The sequence below is a fragment of the Bombyx mandarina genome, chromosome 13 (genome assembly GCF_030267445.1).
Source record: "Bombyx mandarina strain Sakado chromosome 13, ASM3026744v2".
Lineage (NCBI taxonomy): Eukaryota > Metazoa > Arthropoda > Insecta > Lepidoptera > Bombycidae > Bombyx > Bombyx mandarina.
The window spans coordinates 8,365,107-8,385,796 of record NC_143220.1 but is presented as its reverse complement, the minus strand read 5'-3'; the positions used below and the strand labels follow the sequence as shown (position 1 = coordinate 8,385,796).

The following is a 20,690-nucleotide window of genomic DNA, read 5'->3' as shown; positions in this document are numbered from 1 at the left end:
TATTTTCTAGTAGTTTACGTAACATAAAGGAAAGATAAAAATAAACAAAACAAGGTATTAACAAAACTTAGTTATCTTTAAAAATTTAATCATAATAACATTTATTAAAAGTAAAAGTCAAAAGTGAATAAACCTTCCAAACAATACAAGTTTAAGAACACAATTTCTTTGAAACAACGACACTTAAATCTTTGAAACTATCTCGTTTGGCAACAGAATAATAAAACTTCCAGTATGTGAACAAGATTGCGGGTGCACGTGATACGGACGGTTTTAAAGTTACGACATTTTACGCATTTACGACTTTATACAACAGATCTGATGGTGCAAAGGAAAGATGTATATCATGAAGTTAAATTGAAAAATAATATTTAATGGATTAAAAAGTTGAATTTCAAAGTTGAATGTCTGTGAAAGTTGTACTTACTTCTCGAGAGTGACCATTAAATGCTTCACATCTTAAAGAGCACCCTGTATTGCAATTAACAGGAAGCACTTATCACCGAGTGGTAAAAGTATTTTCTACACTTAAATGATTGATCACATCATCCTTTTTTTTATTGCTTAGATGGTTGGACAAGCTCATAACCCACCTGGTGTTAAGTGGTTACTGGAGCCCATAGACATCTACAACGTAAATGCGCCACCCACCTTGATTAGATATTAGTTCATAGGTTTCAGTATAGTTAAAAATGGCTACCCCACCCTTCAAACCGAAACGCATTACTGCTTCACGACAGAAATAGGTGAGGTGATGGTACCTACCCGTGCGGACTCACAATGGGTCCTACTACCAGTAAAGGTATCCTTTTTTCTTAACTAATCAGTTTTAGCCTGAGGGGCTACTGCAACTACTGGTGAATAGGTAGGTGATCTCACAAGCTCAACCTCAACCAAGAGAATTGCTAACACCAGCCCTAGCAAAAACAATGCTTCTCTGAAACTACTACCGGTTCGAAATCACAACCCATTGAGAAGATCCGATGGGAAACTGAAACTCAGTTGGTTGTGTCTACGGGTCATTATTATTAAAAATCCGTTCTTCTATGAAGTAAGAATCATTTAAAATTCCGAATCCAAGAAAATTTTACTGTCATTTAAAATTCTTCACACAAAGTAACTTAGATTTATCGTAGCAAAAAGCTCACTCCATTTCCCAACACTCGCCTTTCCTGAATTTATTATTTACATGAAATGGAACTGTGCCATTCCCTTACAAAAATACAATGGATAGACCGTAGTCGAATGCTTGTGTATTTCTGGTCAGCAAAGCGAGCGTGTTTTACACACAGCTAAAGCAAATATTCACGTTACGTGCTCACTGTATCAGAAACTCATACGTCGTGGAGTGTGGTACAAAGTACAATTTGGCAATTTGATATTATTAACATTCAGTTCTTTGTTTTGAAATTATTTGTGGCTATGAATCTTTATGAAATGGCATGATTTAAATCCAAATTCAAAGTGTTAGAGACTCATTCTGCGATTATACTCATTGGTCGTGCTCATAGTCCTGAATTTATCTTGTCCCAAACTTAGGCCTTTAAGTATATACTATTGGTCCCGCAGTAGTCGAAATTCAACTATAATAATTTGGAATTGTAAGTTTGTACACTATTATGATTGTATTTTATACTTCTATAATCACAAATTTCGCCTAGGCTACACTATAAAAAATATTAATAAAGACAAACAATATTTAATCTATTCTTAATTTGACCACAGACGTCAAGAACAAAGGTTTGACAATAAATAGTATGCATGCGTGTGTGCGTCACATACATGGTATGTAGTGTGTGTGATGTTTTCTTTATTGATTTAATGCATCTTTTATGCATTATTTAAATAAACTATTAGCATTGTGCACTTCTTCTCTATATTCTCTATAAGTGTGCAAAATTTCATACTCCTCCGTCCGCGCAATTTTCGCAAAAAGGGATACAAAGTTTTTGCTTCACGTATTAATATAACTAGTCAGGTCATAAGTATTGTCACACAGTAAAAACTTTTCTTTTACAATGCTGGCCACAAAAAAGTTGATTGAATTCGAATTTCGAACTGTTCATGAAAATAAACATGTATACTTTTAGAATTTTCCATCCTCGCTCATGGTATGGTTGAGAGTTTCTTATTGGGGCTTAACAGAGGTACATTTTTGTGAGAGAGGTGTGAAAACGAATGCAGTTGTGTATCAAAATACAGTCCTGACGAACCTTGTGGAACCTGTTTCTCATACCATGTTCAATAGCAGGCACTGGGTATTCCAACAAGATTCGACGCCAGCTCATAGAGCGAAGAGCACACAAGACTTGCTGGCGGCGCGTGAAATCGACTTCATCCGGCACGAAGACTGGCCCTCCTCCAGTCCAGATTTGAATTCGTTAGATTACAAGATATGGCAACACTTCGAGGAAAAGACGTGCTCAAAGCCTCATCCCAATTTGGAGTCACTCAAGACATCCTTGATTAAGGCAGCCGCCGATATTGACATGGACCTCGTTCGTGCTGCGATAGACGACTGGCCGCGCAGATTGAAGGGCTGTATTCAAAATCACGGAGGTCATTTTGAATAAACTTTAGTGTCATAAGAATCTATATTTTGTTAAGTTCATTTTGGTATATGAATGGTTACATAATGAATAAACTTGTTTAAATTATTTTACATTAAACATGTGACAGAATTTATGACCTGACTAGGTATAGATATCGTTTGTGTGTTTTATTAAATACTAAGCTCACGCTCACAAACTCTGCCGTCTGTAACTCGAATCTTCAGCAGTCAGTCGCCAAATCATTCGTCCGTAAACCGATATGAGGTGAAGTTTGAATTGCAAAACTACACAAGCCTTCTACTTGTATGAACACTGCATTTTATGTATCGCAAACTTTTGTACTCTGAATTCTTCATTTTGGTTAGGCACTGAGAAATATCACGTTAAATATTATTGTAATTTTATTGAAATACATATTGAATTCTGTATTTTTTTGTTGTTTAGATATCACTTATTAAATCAGTTAGTCAAAGGACGTGATGTCTGCAATTTCGGGATTTTGTGTAAGATGATCCATGTTCGATTTGTAGTATTAGATTTTTTTATAATATTGTTGAATATTTTTACTTTTTTGTAAATTTTACGTCATTAGCGGCAGTTAGTGGCTGTTGTTTCAATATCTTCTTAAGTGTAGTGTTGATTGGGGAAACTATTTAATTTTTGTTTTTCTATATTAATATACCATGACGGATTATGCTATTAGTTTCCCAAATACCTAAATAGATGTATCTATATTTTCCCTCACACTTTCTGACTTTACCATAGTATCTTTAATTCAGTTTGTAATAAATATTAATGTAAAATAATTATTCATCTTAGTTAATACGAAGATAACATTAAATGCAAGTCGGTGTGCTGTATAGGTTCTTACTAATGTTTATACAAAAAATATGTCCTTGAGAGCTTTCCGTGTGTTCTGTTACATGGAAATAGTACAAAGAGTTTTCAGAGACTCCGCATCATATCAGCACCGAGTTCCACAATTGCGGTTCGAATTCTAGGTTAAATAATTTAAAATTATAAATTTGCACGAGATGATCCTTTTATCCATTTATTGCCATCGCACTGTCGCGAAACTAATTCGAGAGGTATTTTTAAATAATAATATTTGAATTACGACTGGTTTATTTAAAATATGCGTTTCGGTTTGAAGGGTGGGGCAGCTGTTGTAACTATACTTGAGACCTTAGAACTTTTATCTCAAGGTGTGTGGCACATTTACGTTGTAGATGTCTATGGGCTTCAGTAACCACTTAACACCAGGTGGGCTGTGAGCTCGTCCACCCATCTAAGCAATAAAAAAAGATTAAAAGGAATAGTAGACAGTAAGAAATGTTTCTGTGACAGAGACCAAATCAACTGCCACCAAAAAGATAAATTATATTAAATCGAGAAAATCTATTAGAGATCTCTTAGTCTGCAATATTATTTATATCATGTTGGTATAGAGGAATATGTCCAACAGCGGTCAATAGCCCGCCTTCGGAACAAAGCTCATCCATACTATCTGGAATCGTTACTTTTATCCACAACTTGATTTTGAAGATCTGTTCTAGCAATTTTTAAGCGAGATTGTACTTGCTTAAAGTAGTCGCGTAAATTTGTCGATAAATAATAGTCAGGTGATGCTCTCTTGATTTGTCAAATAATTTTTTTCATTCGATCATGCTTAAACACAACGATCGCTTCGATCAGACAACAATAACTTTATTATTGCTTTTATAATGGCAACAGAAACACAATTCCAAAATAAATTGTGAAATTTCAATGAAAACTTGAGATCACTATGGACCGGAAACAATTATACAATCAAACCAAACATTATCGTATTACATTGAATTGTAATGAAAACATTTAAATAAAAAAATCGAGAATTAATCAAAAAATCAAATGTTAACATTTTGAAACAAAATCGTTTTTTAGCAGTGTCGGATCGCTTTTGTTTGATAAAGCTATCAAACCGAAAATGAGACTTTTTCTCTCGTGATATTCCAAAAATTTAAACGCCAAATGTTTTTATTTTTGCGTTCATGTCAAGTCACCTGAAAATTCGATAATGATTACAGCTGGTTGTAAGTTGTTATTTAAGTTGTAATGTATAAGTTGTAATTTAATTATTGCAAAAAAAAGTCAATTTTCGTATATCAAGGAGTAAAGGTTTCTTCTGTGACCTTTAAACTAATAAGAATAGCTAATAACAAATAAGAAAATTTTAAAATTTGTTTCATTCAGTCATAACGGTGTATATAATATATACTAGATGATGACCGAGCTTTACTCGTTTTTTGTTTTTGATAACGCCATCTTGTTGTGTCTTTGAAGCAGTTAGTTGCTCTCAATTAAGAAAGATAGTATTATTACTCGCCAATAGAAGTCAGGAAGAGTCATAAAGTTCATTATCGATAATGTCGATTATTGAAAACACAAATAAAACATAATATTCTGAAAATAAATCGTAGCTAGATCGATTTATCGCCCCCGAAATCCTCTGTATACTAAATTTTACGAAAATCGTTGGAGCCATTTCCGAGATTCAGATTATATATAAACAAGAATTGCTCGTTTAAAGGTATATAAGATTCGATTTCGGAAATCGCCGGACTTCCGCCCTCCCCTGGGGATGGAAGGCGGGGCATGTCGGAGTCGAACTGACTAAAACCTCCTGTCACTCAACAACCCGCGTCCGAACCTCGCATGAGACAGAACCCATGAAAAGGCAAAGGGGGGAAAGTGAAGCGTTTAGTGCGGAGCACATCTCTCCCATCACCCTCCCCCTCGGGACGCTGGACCAGTGGTCGTCGGCGCCACGACCACCAGCCCTCTCGGTCGGCAGGCTATCCGGAAAGATTCGTATAACAGGCATACCGGACACCTCCATTTGACATCCTATATTTGTCATTTATAGCAAAAACAATAATAATGAATTTAAGCAAATATAAAACTTAAGCTGTTAATACTACAAATAGGCACAATTTCCGATAAAAGCACTTTGATGTTAGTTTCTCTCTCACAACCGATTAAAATTTACAATTTGTACAAAATATTATTAATTGAACATAATTGTAATTCATCAAACTAACCACAAGAGAACCATAATTTTTTTTGTCGTTCCGAAACACAATTTATGTTCAATACACAAGGCTAGTTTTTCTCTGAACATGAAAAACTCTTCCTCAGAGAGCAAAGTGATTGATTGAGGACATAGTTTCTTCGACACTAGCAATTTCCTCGGCATAATATCGGGTACACTTGTGCGTATTCCGCGGACACTTGTGTTAATGAACTGTAATATTATATAGATTTGTGTTAGTTACGCTTTTATTCGGTTTCTATTAGTGAGATTGCTTGGGAAGTGAGCGATTAGATTTGTTTTTGTATCGACAAATATATTTGTTTTATGATAAATTACATCATTGTCTTTCATATTTATATTCGACTTTAGAAAAAACGTGGCGAAATAAGCCGAATATATGCTTTTGACCTTTTTTATTCTATTAGAATATTCGAAGCTCGAAGGCTATCTAGGTAAATCAATTTTCTATCTATTGTTGTTTGAGGATTCCTAAGCCATTCACTTGGTTGTGATGAAACCTAGTATCTGATGGGACTTTAGCGAAGGTTTCTCTTAATAAGATACTATCAAAATTGTTGACACACGGTTCGCGTTTCAAAAAATGAGCCATAGTCATAGCGGAGTATTACTGAGTTTCATTAGTAAATAAATGTATTGAACAATGTAAACACAAAAATACAATGAACGTAATAGAAAATGTTCCCCCTTTAAAAAGCCTATCGTCGGACTTCCACCCTCCACTGGGGATGGCGGACGGAGCATGTCGGAGTCGAACCGACTAAAACCTCCAACAACCAACGTCCAAACCTCGCATTAGACAGAACTCATGAAAAGGCAGAGGGGGGAAAGTGAAGCGTTTAGTGCGGAGCACATCTCTCCCATCACCCTCTCCCTCGGGACGCCGGATCGGCGGTCGTCGGCGCCACGACCGCCAGCCCTCTCGGTCGGCAGGCTTAAAAAAGGCTAGAGAGCAACTGGCACGTACAAGATGCAACGAAGGGCTAAAAGCTGTCACGGCGACTTGGTCATCTATTATGGAAGTATTTGAAAGAAGATCTTATGTACTGTCTCTGCTACTAGATTTTAGAATAAGGAAGAATAATAATGGTTCTGATGATAATTGACTACTTTTTGTTTTCTCTATTAATATGATGTTGCCGAATCAACAACCACCTTTACTTATTTCCGCAATTCGTTCCGTTAATAAAACATGTACTAATATTTCTGAAGACCAAATATAAAGCGGATATTTAAATTTCGCAGAAAGGAGGAATAATTTTGTACAAGGAAACAATATAGGTATATTTTTTAATATATTCAAAGTAATAAAACTCAGAAATAATTGCTTTACAAAGTAGCTTTAACCATAATCTATATTTTTTATTATAGCCTAGTTCGAAAAAATCATATAAAAAAAGAGAATGCAGATTTTTAGGGCTTGGCCATCAGGCCGGATTTAACTTATCACCCATTTTTCCTATAGTTTCAGTATAATGAATCTGTATTCTCTTATCGGCATTGTTCTGTATTGGGGATGAGGATCGGTTTCTCTTGTTTCTTGAATTTACTTCAGACTTGTAACTGACTTGGGACTGAGGATAAGGACTCTTATTATAATATTTTGATTGTGGTTTTCAGTTTTATGATCTGTTTGATGTCAATATACTAATAGAGATTCAGTAATTTGTAGAAGGCTTTTGATTATTGTTTTCAGTTTTATCTGTTTGACGTCAATGTACTAATAGGGGTTTAATAATTTGTAGAAGGCTATGATTAAAGTGAGAATATTACTACCAGGAATGGACGAATGAGAAGTAGAGTCAGTTCTGTGTTCTTTCTTTCGTGTGCACGTATCTTTCAATCAATAGGGACAAACTAGGCCGTTTTTTTTCAATAACCGTATTAGACGTAATGTTCAATTGTATGAAATAAACCGGAACCGCTTTTAATCAAGGTCCATTGTCAGCGTTCCAATCCAATTCCCCAAAAGTTACTAAACACAAAGTACGCATAAACTTGACAGATAAATTGTGAAGACTCGACTCACTCTCACTATTAACTAAAGAGGTCTTAACGCCGTAATCTTGAATGGAATCCGCGAGTGCTCATTAGCATTTCAAATCAGCCTTCCAGTCTTTCTATGGCTCACTTTGGATGAAGTGAACGAAACTTAAATAAGCCTATTTGTGAATTTAAGAAATCTCACTTTGAGCATTGCTTGATGATTAATCGAATTCTTTTTTTGGGAGTTTTTGTCGTTGTTGCTGATGTTATTAAAAATGTTGAAACGTTGCCGACCTTTCGCGTTGTATCTCCTACTTGTGATGTTGTGAATTCGCATGGTACTACGGAATTACCTATTTTTATGAAAGAACAGATAGTTGTTTCAGCTTTCTAGTTTGAAAAGTGAGAGAGGAAGCTGTAATGAAAAAGTATACAAGTTTTAATTTCTAGAAACATTTTAGAAGTCGTCGTTGCCTACAGGATAAGACGTCCGATGCATTCGTATCTAGCGATGCAACGGTGTTCGAATCCCGTAGGTGGGTACCAATTTTGCTAATGAAATATGTACTTAACAAATGTACACGATAGAATTCCACGGTGAAGGAATAGCATTGTGTAGTAAAAATCAAACCCGCAAAATTATAATTTACGTAATTACTGGTGGTAGGACAAGTCTTGTGAGTCCGCATGGATAGGTACCACCACCCCGCCTATTTCTGCCGTGAAGCAATAATGCGTTTCGTTTTGAAGGGTGGGGCAGCCGTTGTAACTATACTGAGACCTTAGAACTTATATCTCAAGATGGGTGGCGCATTTACGTTGTAGATGTCCATGGGCTCCAGCAACCACTTACCAGGTGGGCTGGAGCTCATGTGCCCTTCTAAGCAATGAAAAAAAAAACAAAAAACAGTTGTCGCCTGCTGCATGAGGTCTTCTCTATTGTTGACTCATTGAAGAAATTAAAAACAAATATAATAAATTAGCTTTCAAGAATTTTATAACTAAACATCATTTAAACCTTTTTGGAACTGACCGATGAGGGTCTTCCACTGAGTGGGTGATATTGCTGGGTTGACTGACCCAATATTATTGTTTGGAACTTGCATATATGCAAGCTTATCTTTCAAACGTCATTAGCGATATTCAGGAATTTCTCAAATATCTCTTGCGTTCTATAACAACTACCGTCGCAGGTTATCAAGTTGTAAAGTATTGACAAAAGGATGACCGGAAAAAACGTAGGTATTATTTTTATTTATTTTATGTTATAATATCTCAAAACATTTTTTCTTAAAAACGATTCTCAGCAGTGGAAGTGTGCCCTAATTTGACTGTGCCCTACTCTGTACCAGCCATCGGGATCATATCGACGCTTGAAAGGCAAACGTGACTAAGCGACAATGCGTGAACTTTACAGTAGACTAATTTAAAGTTGAAATACCTGAAAAAAGTTATATTTTAACGAATCTAGCTCTAGGATTGAAATGATTTTAATAGACTTAGAAATATATATTTTTTGCGCATCGAATATGGTTTATTGCCTATCATTTATGTATAAAGCAGTTATTGTCGCTTTTACTGGTGGTAGGACCTCTTGTGAGTCCGCGCGGGTAGGTATCACCGCCCTGCCTATTTCCACCGTGAAGCAGTAATGCATTTCGGTTTGAGGGTGGGTGGCGCATTTACGTTGTAGATGTCCATGGGCTCCAGTAACCACTTATCAAAAGGTCGGCTCGTCCACCCATCTAAGCAATAAAAAAAAAAAGTCACGTTTGCCTTTCAAGCGTCGATATGCTCCAAAATAATAAGCTTTAGTTCACATTTGCAGTAAGGCCCACCTCTACTCCAATAATGTAGCTCTACCTCTACTTGCATAACAGTGCCATGATATAAGGCTGTTTTTAAACTGGCACAGTCGCGTGCGGCATCCAATATTTGCGAAAACATTGTGGTTAGCAAAACAAATGCGTTACGTGAGTACATCGTTCGTATTTGTAATGTACATTTTATTTGGACTTGCAGAATGGCGCGTTGCAAGGGGACGAACTATTGGGTACCGTTGTCCTGCATACTTTTTGTTACAAAGCAGATACGTTATCAGATTTCAAATCCAATGCAAGCATTATTTTTGTACATGGTGGTCTATATCATTATATAAGTACTCCAATTAAAAAAAGGGGCATTAGAAACCAGAAAATGCGGTCCGTTTAGTCTATTCAAATGGATAATATATTATATGTATATATCATTCAGTCTATGTCTAACAGCAATAGAAAATTTAGCTTTTAAATTTAGAAAGCTTGCAATACTTTTCATTGTTTTCGATAGGTAAGCAGTAAACGCATAAGACGCAATATTGGCATAGCCACTCAAATAAATCAATATAATCAAATCAATCTAAAAAGTGGTCGTTTTGTATAAAACAGATTAGTCAATCGATCTAAATGTAAATTTTGACTTCTCTCGATACTTTCAGCCTGATCTAAGGTTGTCATTTTTATATTTTATTTAGAGAAATATTTTAGGAAAGCGACAGTTGCAGTGGTTTGTTACCACTATTTTCTCATCATCCGCAATTTATTTGAATAATCCTAAAGAATTGTTCTACATAATGTATGTATACTTTATAGGTGAAATACAAATTTGGTTGTGTGATCGCTTAATACCAGTATAGCTCTACTGTTACTGAAGCTAATGTTACTAAACTGACTATCCATTTATCTAAAACGAAAATAAAATAAGTCATTACATTCATCATAGTTCATGTTCATTTCGCTATGTTGCTCACTTCGAAAAAGCGGCACGACACGAGAACCCTCTCATCGTGGCCGCCAGTAACTACATACCCGATCCTGCGGAAAGAATGGAAAGCAGTCGACGTCGCTCCAAACTCGTCATTTCGGATCCTCCCGATCCACTAACGGTGCTTTTACGTACCTCAAGCACCGGTCATCGTTCTCGTCGAACCCGTCCCTTGCGACGAAGGGCTCGACGATTAAATTAACCCTCAGACACAGCCCACTGAGTTTCTCGCCGGACCTTCTCAGTGGGTCGCGTTTCCGATCCGGTGGTAGATTCTGCGAAGCACGGCTCTTGCTAGGGTTCGTGTTAGCAACGTCATCAGTTTTGAGCCCCGTTAGCTCACTTCTAGTTAATGCTACGCTGATATAGCCTCTCAAGGCTATCAGCTCAGGTAGGAAAAAAAAAACTATGTTGCGTTCATGATCATGACATTTTAGTTACATAAATACCTTAAGCACAGATGACCTAACATATGTAGTTAAATGATAACGAAATAACACAAAACTACAGCGAGAACGCATTGCTTAAAATATCTCGATGAAAGGTTAAATATTCGATCCGCAAAGGATGGTCGAATTTGCGGAAAACATAATTAAGAGCCGAGCGTAAAGTTGGCAACTTTAACTGAATTACAGACTGTACGGAGAATAAGTTGATTCGCGGTTCTCCCGGCCCCCAGTCATACGTAACTTGATTCCGCTATTGGGCTTCGGCCAGGAACTAAATGAAAAATATCCTTATTGAGTTTGTGTTGTGGTTCCACTAATGAACTGGAGTTTGTTTGTGGTACATACGTGATGCTTTTAAGAAAAATAGTAATTGGGTTACAATATGTGATTTGAATTTTGGCATATTAAAATTTATCGAAATATCTGTGCCATTTGTTTGAGCCTAATTCAACATTACGTATTATTTGCATGTGATAGATTTTGGAATAACATCCAGAGAAGTGGAATTTGTTTTATTTGTTATGTCAATGACGTCAACCACCCTCCTTGGAGATACTTTTTTTTTTTTTTTTTTTTTTTTTTTTTTTTTTTTTTTTTTTTTTTTTTTTTTTTTTTTTTTTTTTTTTTTTTTTTATGATTGAAAGTTTACTGGTGGCCCGAAGGCCTTTCCAGTTTCACCAGGACAGGTGGGCGAGCAAAGGCTCAGCCAAGAGGGGCGGGATTTGCTAACAACTGCCCGAGCGCCTCCGAAGGAGACCTAACAACTCAAGAGCAATTGTTTCGCGAATGAATCTACTACCGGATCGGAATCGCGACCCGCTGAGAAGATCCGGCGAGAAACTCAGCGGGCTGATGCATGGGTTAGGTTGCACGTCGACCTCTTTGTCGAGTTCGACGAGTACGGTTACCGGGGTCCCTAAGCCTGCCCCTAGTATTAGAGCTGAAGGCATCTAATGCAACGGTTATTGGATCTGATGGATCCGTAAGGACGTGTCTAGGGCGTCGACGGTGACTGGCTCCTGCATGATCAGGATTCGGGGAGTAGTCAGCGGCGGCAACGATAAGGCGATTATCATGACGCATAGCCTTATCGAAGTATCGTTCCGACGCTGACTTCATGTATTTCCGAATTGATTCGAGGCCCATGTCGTCGTGTAGGTCAACGTTCCTCACGAACCACGGAGCTCCGACGGCTAACCTGCAAAAGCGGGATTGTAGAGATTGAAGGGTGTCTATGTGTGTGCGGGCCGCGTGAGCGAACACCACACTCGCGTAAGTCATGACGGGCCTTATGCAAGTTTTGTAAAGTGTCACCTTGTTCCGAAGGGACATTTTACTCCGCTTACAGATCATGGGGTAGAGTCTACCGAGAATAAACGCGGCACGGTCACGGACTGATTTTATATGCGGGCGGAATGTCATCGATGCATCCAGGATAACGCCCAGGTATTTGACCTTCCTAGCCCAGGGTATGGGTTGTCTAAAGAGAGTAATCGGGGGTGTGAGATTCCTCCTCCTAATCCGGGAGGAAATCCGTGTGGAGCTTCCCCTCTGAAATAGCACCGCAGTACTTTTCGATGGGTTGATGTCTATGCGCCATTTTCGGAACCACTGTCCTAGGGCTAGGGCTGCGCTCTGAAGCTTCTTCGCGATTAGGGACTTATTTCTACTAGAATAGTAAACAGTCGTGTCGTCGGCGAATAAAGCTAAATGGGTCGGCGGCGACCGGGGAATATCGTTGACGAATAAGCTAAATAGGAGGGGTGAGAGGACAGAGCCTTGCGGGACTCCAGCTGTGAGAGGTCGTGGGGAGGAGCGGGTTCCCTCGACTCGATATCGAAAAGAGCGGTTCGACAAGAAGTCCCGTATGATGAGCACGAGACTATCCGGCACGCCCATGTTGAATAGTTTGAAAATCAAACCATTGTGCCAGACTTTGTCGAACGCTTTTGCGACGTCGAAGAAGAGAGCTACCGTGTATAACGGTTTTGGTCGATTAAGCCCCACAAGAATGTGCTCCGTGAGGCGGTGCACCTGTTGAACGCATGAGTGATTTGTACGGAATCCGAATTGTTCATCGATGAGAATGCCCTTGGATGAGACGAAGTCTCTGAGGCGTTTGTAGAGCAGACGCTCATACAGTTTGCCTAGAGACATGAGGAGGCTAATCGGGTGGTAGCTCGTCGGATGATTTTTTGGTTTACCGGGTTTATGTATGCCGATAACGTCCGCTTCTTTCCACACCGCGGGAAAGATACAGTTCGCCATAGCGGCATTGAAAATAGATGCCAACATCACGATGAGTTGGACGGGTAGAAGTTTAATAACGCGGTTAGATATACCGTCGGAACCGGGAGCCTTGCGAGGACGTAGGTCTTTGATCAAGTCTTTAACTTCCATCGGGGTGACGGGTGGTAACGCATCCGAGGGTGCCAAGGAGGCTCTGCGTTCTACCTCACTGTCTACTAATTCTACATGAACAGGGTCCATGGATTGAGTGCTGGGCGTGCACTGGGTTTGCAGTGTATCGGCCAGCAGCTCTGCTTTTTCATCATCATCGAACGCCGCGAGTTGGCCTGAGGGGCCTACGAGGGGGGGCATAGTTACTACCGTATCCGATTTCAGAGTACGAGCTAAGCGGTAGTAAGACCTTTGGGAGGGCGCGAGTCTTTCTAAGAAATCAGACCATCTGGCATCTCGGACTTCGGCGATGCGAGACTTTAGGTCGCGTTGTAGGGCACGCATTCGAGTACGATTATCCACGGTAGGATACCTATCGTAGGCGCGGATCGAGGCGTTCTTAGCTCTAAGGAGTTCCCTAATATCGTCGGGCAATTTGAAGCGGTGAAGGAAGTCCTCCGCTACAACTTGCTTCGATGACCTATCTAATGTCGAGGTGATGTGTGACGTTAAGATGTCTATGGCTTCAGCAGTATCCTGAGAAGACGGGGTAGAGTCCGGGCTAAACGGGAGCGATGGTGGATCAGATTCAGCCAGGCTGATGCCCAGCGTGTGCCAATCCACCACAGTCCTCGTGACGGGAACGGAATCGGGAGCGCGACCGAGCTTCATAACGACGGGACGATGGTCTGAATCTAACTCTGAAACTACTTCGATCGAGTGTAAGCGCAGAGTTACGTTTTTTAATAACGCTATGTCGAGTATATCCGGGCGATGCGCGATATTTAGCGGGTAGTGAGTCGGGGTTAGCGGAGCGACGATATCGAAGGCGAGATCATCGACTAACGCGTCAAGCCGCCTGCCATTCGGGGTTGTGGTGTGCGAGTTCCACCTGACGTGTTTACAATTAAGGTCGCCCGCCAGAATGACAGAGCTTCCCATGCCGAGCAGCGCCTCGATATCGCTGCTTAGAACGATCTTATCCGGTGGAAGATAAACGGACGCGATAACGATCGGCGCGTGTCCAGTCAGTGAGATTCGGCATACTGATGCTTCGATGTTAGAAAGCGCGGGGGGGTCGAGTGGGACGCAGTGCAGGGCTCGTCTATAGTAAATGACGGTACCACCACCACGAGCAGTGAGCCTGTCGTTCCTAACCATGTTATAGTTCGCGATTTTAGGGTCGCGGCGCGCGGGCTTAAGCAGGGTCTCCTGCACCAAAAAGATGTCAATTTGATGGTCACGCAAAAAATCACAAACCTGATCACGTTGATTTGCGAGACCGTAAGCGTTAAAAAATCCTATCGTTACGGATAGGGGCTTTATTCTACTTATGTACGCCATTGATTACCGGCGGAGCGAGGGGAGGACGTACGTATTTAACGACGCGTATACGTCAGCGTATTCTTGCACAACGGCGATGAAGTGTTGTGCAGTGGAGGCAGCGCGAATGGCGTCACCTAAAGCGTTAACGCGCTCAAAGTTAATCGATTGAAAGAAGTCGATCGCTAGAGCAAGATTGTCGGACGCTGTCGGAGGGAAATTCGCGGGGGAGGGGCGTATCGCGGGGGTGGGACGAGTCGCGGGGGCGGGACGAATCGCGGAGGAGGGAGTTGTAGCCGTGTTCGTGTACGGCAGCGGTCTCGCCCAGGCCGAGCCACTGGGCACCGGCGCCGGAACGAACGCTGGCTTAGCCTGCTACACAGAGGGTGCCGAGGCTTTGGTGTCTGGGTGGGAAGCTCGGAGGCGGTTTTGGCGGGTGACGCGGCGATTTATTTTCGGGGCTCGGGGGCATCCGCGGTAATTTGCGGGGTGACCCTGTGTTCGACACAGGACGCAGCTAGGCGGTTCCGTCGCGGTTTTTTGATCGCGAGTGCATAGGGCCGTAGCGTGATCGCCTAAACACTTGACGCATCGGGGGCGCGCGTGACAGTTACGGGAAGAATGCCCGTACAGTTGACAGTTATGGCACTGGCTAGGAGTGCCTTTTTTATGGGGGGCTTCGACGGCGATACCGGAGAGCCTACAGACGGTCCGTATGTTAAAAATTTGCTTACCCTCGGGGGTAGGCTGGAGGGCGACTAGAACCATATTATATGGTTCCCTACCGCGGCCGGTGTGCATGCGGTGCACTGAATTTACTGGTAGGCCTTGTTCCAGAAGGTCGGCCTTGACGAGTTCGGCATCCAACTCTTTAGGGATGCCACGTATGACGGCACGGAGTTCGCGTTCCTCCTGGAGCGTATACGTATGGAAACTTATACGCTCCTTACGGAGGTAAGAAGAGAGGGCCCTATGGTCGTCGGGTGTTTGAACCTTAATTTGAATGCCGTTCGAAAGGTTACGGGCATTCGTGAAATTAATATTTTTGGCCTTAAGGGCCAGGGAAACTCGTTCCCAGGCTGCCTTCTCTTGAAGGATTACCGGGGGAGGGGTTTGTATTTTCTTTTGTACTCCCGGACGCGGCGACGGTGTAGCACGGGCAGGGGGAGCAACGGGGGTCGGTGGACGGAGGCGCGACGCGTTCGCGGCTCTGCTTACTTTGGCGGCCGCGGGAGCTCGGGCTTCCGCAGCGCGCCTCTTACCTTTTTGGACTACTGTGAATCCATCAGTCGAGGGGGCGGGGGAAGGATCGACCTCCATGTCCGACTCCGAGTCGGATGAAGAGGAAGGCGCGGGCGACCCGCAGGCGGGCGTTTTAGAGAGCGCGTGGTTGACGGTCGCGACGGAGGCCACGGACGATCGCTCGGGGGCAGTGGACGGCGTGGGCGCGACGGAGGCCGCGGATGAACGCATGGACGCGACGTATGCTGCGGATGAGCGCAGGGATGGAACCGAGACCGCAGCGATCGACGCGGGAGCTTTGCTCGCGAGTATTGGGGACACGGGAGCGGCAGGCGCGACGGAGACCGCTTCTGAGTTCGCGGCGTGATTGGCTTTAAATTCTAAAAATTCGGCCGATAATGTCGGGTACCTCAGACGGAGGAATTCCGCGAACAGATCGATCGTGGACTCCATTTTAACTGTCACGTGCCCAGGGGGGGGCTACCCCGGGACTTTAAACAAACTCGCCTTACGGCGAGGCCCCAAGATTATAATAATCACGATTAATTACGGCACACAACCGTCCGCTCACAAACGGGCCACTAAGTTGCCGAACGAATTCCAGGAATTTAGGGGTCCGCCCGTTCACAAACGGCGATGCGACGCAATTAGCACAGGTAGTCACTTCCGAGAAAACACTTGGACGCCAGATGTGCCACGAACCGAGGTCGGGCGATCGAACGAACAATGAGCACGTCAGCACGCGGCGAGTGCTTGGATCGGAATGGGCTTGGAGATACTATCGTTTCCTTGGAGGTGATATTAAGAACCTTTCTGCTGTATGCGACTGAATGTCCACTTGGTATACCTCCAATATTCTTGCAATAAAAAAAATTACTTGCCAAAATTATAGATAGGTATGTGAAATACTGTATTCTACTGGGAAAAATATATCATTTCCGTTCTGAGGCAATATAATACAATAAGCTATAAATAGTCATAAATGTTTTTATAAATATTGATATATTGTGATATATTTTTTCATTAATATTCCAGAAATTTATCTGCAATACCCAAATTCTATGACTCTTTTAATAATTTTATTCCGACTCTTTATTTAATAATTACTTAATATAAACACAAAAAGATACAGCAAAAGGAACTCCGTGTCAACCGGGTATCCATAAAATACCTCTTTCCTTTGTTTTCTGATAACACTTATTTGTGTATGTCCTTTTATGAATCTTGCGCTATAAGTGGTATAGTTGTTAGTGAGTCAAGAGATATTGTACCACGTACTCCAAGTTTTGATTCTCTGTCGGGATCAGTTTCTTTACCGATATTTTGCTGCCAGAATAAATGGAAATTTGAGGCAAATCTAAAGAGTTACTTTTTTTTCTCCTTTCCCATTCGCTCGTAGCGTAAGAGAATATTCGATCTACGAACGAACTGGTAGGTGAGCTCACGGGCTCAACCTAAGAGAATTTGCTAAACACTATTATGGCTCGAAATCGCCACCCACTGAGAAGATCCGACGAGAAACTCAGTGTATTGCGTTTATGAGTTAGTTCCTTCGTCCACCGACGCTTAAAGATCCTAAAAGCACCTAGACTGCGTCCAGGAGATCCACCAAGATATGTTTCAGGCAATAGTGGCTATGTGTCACCCCGTCGCTTGAGTCGAATACGTAATTAGCGGTGGCCACGAAAAGAGAGTTAATTGATACATAAGGTAGTATACTACACAATATAACCAGTATCAAAACTCATTAGGGTAGATAGATATTTTGTTTCATCAAAAATAAACGTACTTCTTAAGTTTATTGAACATCAAACAAAATCAACTTCTACATCAGAATTCTTAAAGAAAAGTCGTTAATGTACATCCAAGTTCATTTAATATTTTGATTCGGATTGAGATATAAATATTGACGTATCATATCACTGACTCGTCTGCTGGGACAAAACTTTCTCCATCTTTCTCGTGAACTTTTAACGAAGTTTCAACTTTATTTTTTACTTAGGGATTTTTCAAAAACAATTTGTTTTGGGCCAGGTAGCTTCCGAACTTGTTCGTTTATTATTGTTATCAGCCTGCAGGGAGGATACGTTCAGGAAAATTATATAAATACTAGCTTTTGCCCGCGACTCCATCCGGGTGGAATAGTTACTTTGGCATAACGCTAAATTTTACCCCCACTTCATTTACGTAGAAACTGAAAAATAATAATAATTAAAGAATGTTAAGGAGGTATTTACACCCCGATTGTGAAACATGCTTTATTAGTGCTTCACTTGTATTGATCTTACCGTGATGTTATATAGCCTATAGCCTTCCTCAATAAATGGGCTATCTAATACTGAAATAATTTTTCAAATCGGACCAGTAGGTTCTTAGATTAGCGCGTTCAAACAAACAAATTGTTCAGCTTTATAATATTAGTATAGATTTAAATGAAGATTTTCTGACCTACAACCAGAGAAAAACCACCAAAAGTGATTCGCTCCCATTTCTAATATTAATATTAGTAATAAGGTACCCGTAGCCACATATTAAATACATAATTAAGTATTAGGAACAAAGGAATGTCCGTAAAAGTTATTATGTTGTAAAACGTGCACGTCTCGTTATTACAATCTCCACCATCAGAAAGCAGTCGTGTAGTGAGAGAAATAATGTTTTTTTTTATTGCTTAGATGGGTGGACGAGCTCACAGCCCAACTGGCGTTAAGTGGTCACTGGAGCCCATAGACATCTACAACGTAAATGCGCCACCCAGCTTGAGATATAATTATAAGTTCTAAGGTCTCAAGTATAGTTACAACGGCTGCCCCACCCCAATTTTTATCCATCTAAGTAGATAAGAGGCGGTGATTATTGATTTTTCTCATGAAATTTATGTAATATTACATATCACAGACCGATATTTTGGTGAAAAGATTGCATAAAATTGAGAATTGACTTATTTATTCCTTTGTTAATATTAGTCAATTTCAAGAATATATTAGCTGAAAAAATATTTTTTATAGAAAAATGTACTTTATTTACCAATATTTTTAATCAAATGTGTTTGACCTTTTCTTAGCCACAAATGGCTTTATTCAAGCGTATACTTTAGCCTATATTTTTATATGATCTGTGTACGACTCATTTGTTTATTAAGATTTTATGACCTAGTAACTAGATCTTTAAGCAAAGTGTTTTCTTCTTATATACTGTTATAATATAATTTGAAAAATGATATGAGGCGAGAAAACTTATTTATCAATGTAGTATTTAACAATTAAAACATTACATGAAGCTAACTGGTAGTAAGGCAACTTATGAGTCAGCACGGGTAGGTACCACCGCCCTGCCTATTTCTACCGTGAAGCAGTAATGCGATTCGGCTTGAAGGGTGGGGCAACCGTTGTACTGTAAAAACTGAGACCTTAGAACTCATTTCTCAAGGTAGGTGGCGGCATTTACATTGTTGATGTCTATGGGCTCTGGTTACCACTTAACACTGGGTGGGCCACTCGTCTATTCAGCTAAGTAGTAAAAAAATATGTTTACATTTATTAAATGAACGGACGACATTGATAAAGGGATGAAAGGAGAACCACGGAAGTGATGATGCCAGCACTTCGAAAACAATTGGTATTTTTAATTAACTATTCAAAAATAACTGCATTGAAAAATAAGAAATAAATGTTAATTAGTTTCTTAAATTGATCTTTTTTCAAATACAAATAAATAAATCGCTATTAACATTTTATTCATCAATGCAAATTGCCAAAATATGGATTTTTCGTAATTATTTTTCAATAATAAATTAAAACAGATTAAATTTCCTTTGCCAACATCCAACGTTTTGATTCCCGAATTTCCAGATAAATACTTCTTCGTTATATTCTCATAAATACTTGAGCAAAAAAACACGTGATACTCCTGATACTGTACACAATACACATGTAATCGCTTGATTGTCGAAGGGGATAACATACGTCCACGAAACTTGGGTCCAATCAATCATCCGTAATTCAATATTTGTCATCGCTCGTGTAATTGAGAGCTGATTAATGATAGGACATAAATGTTTGGCCAAATGTTTGTCGAACGCGACCAATAGAGGTTGTGTCTCCTGTTTTATGTGACGTTACTCAAACGCCATTTTTGAGATAGTTACTTTTTTTTAAGGCAGGAATAATAACACCTATCGCATGTTTCATAATACCTTTAAAATAGATATATAAAGGAAAATAAACATAACTATATGACACCATTTTAATAAAGTTACCATGTATGTTTTACAGCTTTAAGGTGTGCTGTATTGGTACAGTATACCGAACATACTCGTAGGTTATACCGAACCGATTTTGTGGAATTTTTTCGTGGATATGTTGGCGGGTTCCTGACTAGTTTGAATACACAATTGGACCCAATAAATAGCACTGCGATTGGATTCCAAGATTTTTTATTTTCAAGCCAGACCAATGTTTGCGGCTCTACACATATATCTACATAGAGACATAATATAAATATACATTTTTTTATTGCTTACATTGGTGGACGTGCTCACGGCCCATTAGATGTTAAGTGGTTACCGAAACTCATAGACATCTTCAGCGAAATGCCTCCCTTCAAACCGAAACGCGTTACTGCTTGACGGCAGAAATAGGCAGGGTGGTGGTACCTACTCGTGCGGACTCGCAAGACGTTCTACCACCAGTAAATACGCAAATTATAATTTTGTGGGTTTGATTTTATTACAAGACGTTATTTTTTCATCGAAGTCAATCGTGAACAATTGCTAAGTACGTATTTCATTAGAAAAATTGGTACATGCTTGCGGGATTCGAATACCGGTGCATCACAAGATACAAA

The 20,690-nt window shown here is 40.3% G+C and overlaps 1 protein-coding gene and 1 pseudogene across 1 annotated transcript in view; one reads left to right on the top strand and one right to left on the bottom strand.

The window, feature by feature from the left end:
* Positions 1 to 20,690, top strand: part of LOC114249998 (protein O-mannosyl-transferase TMTC1) — a 195,743-nt gene that overhangs the window by 41,046 nt on the left and 134,007 nt on the right. The gene's annotated exons all lie outside the window — the stretch shown is intronic.
* Positions 14,628 to 16,605, bottom strand: LOC149501625 (uncharacterized; annotated as a pseudogene).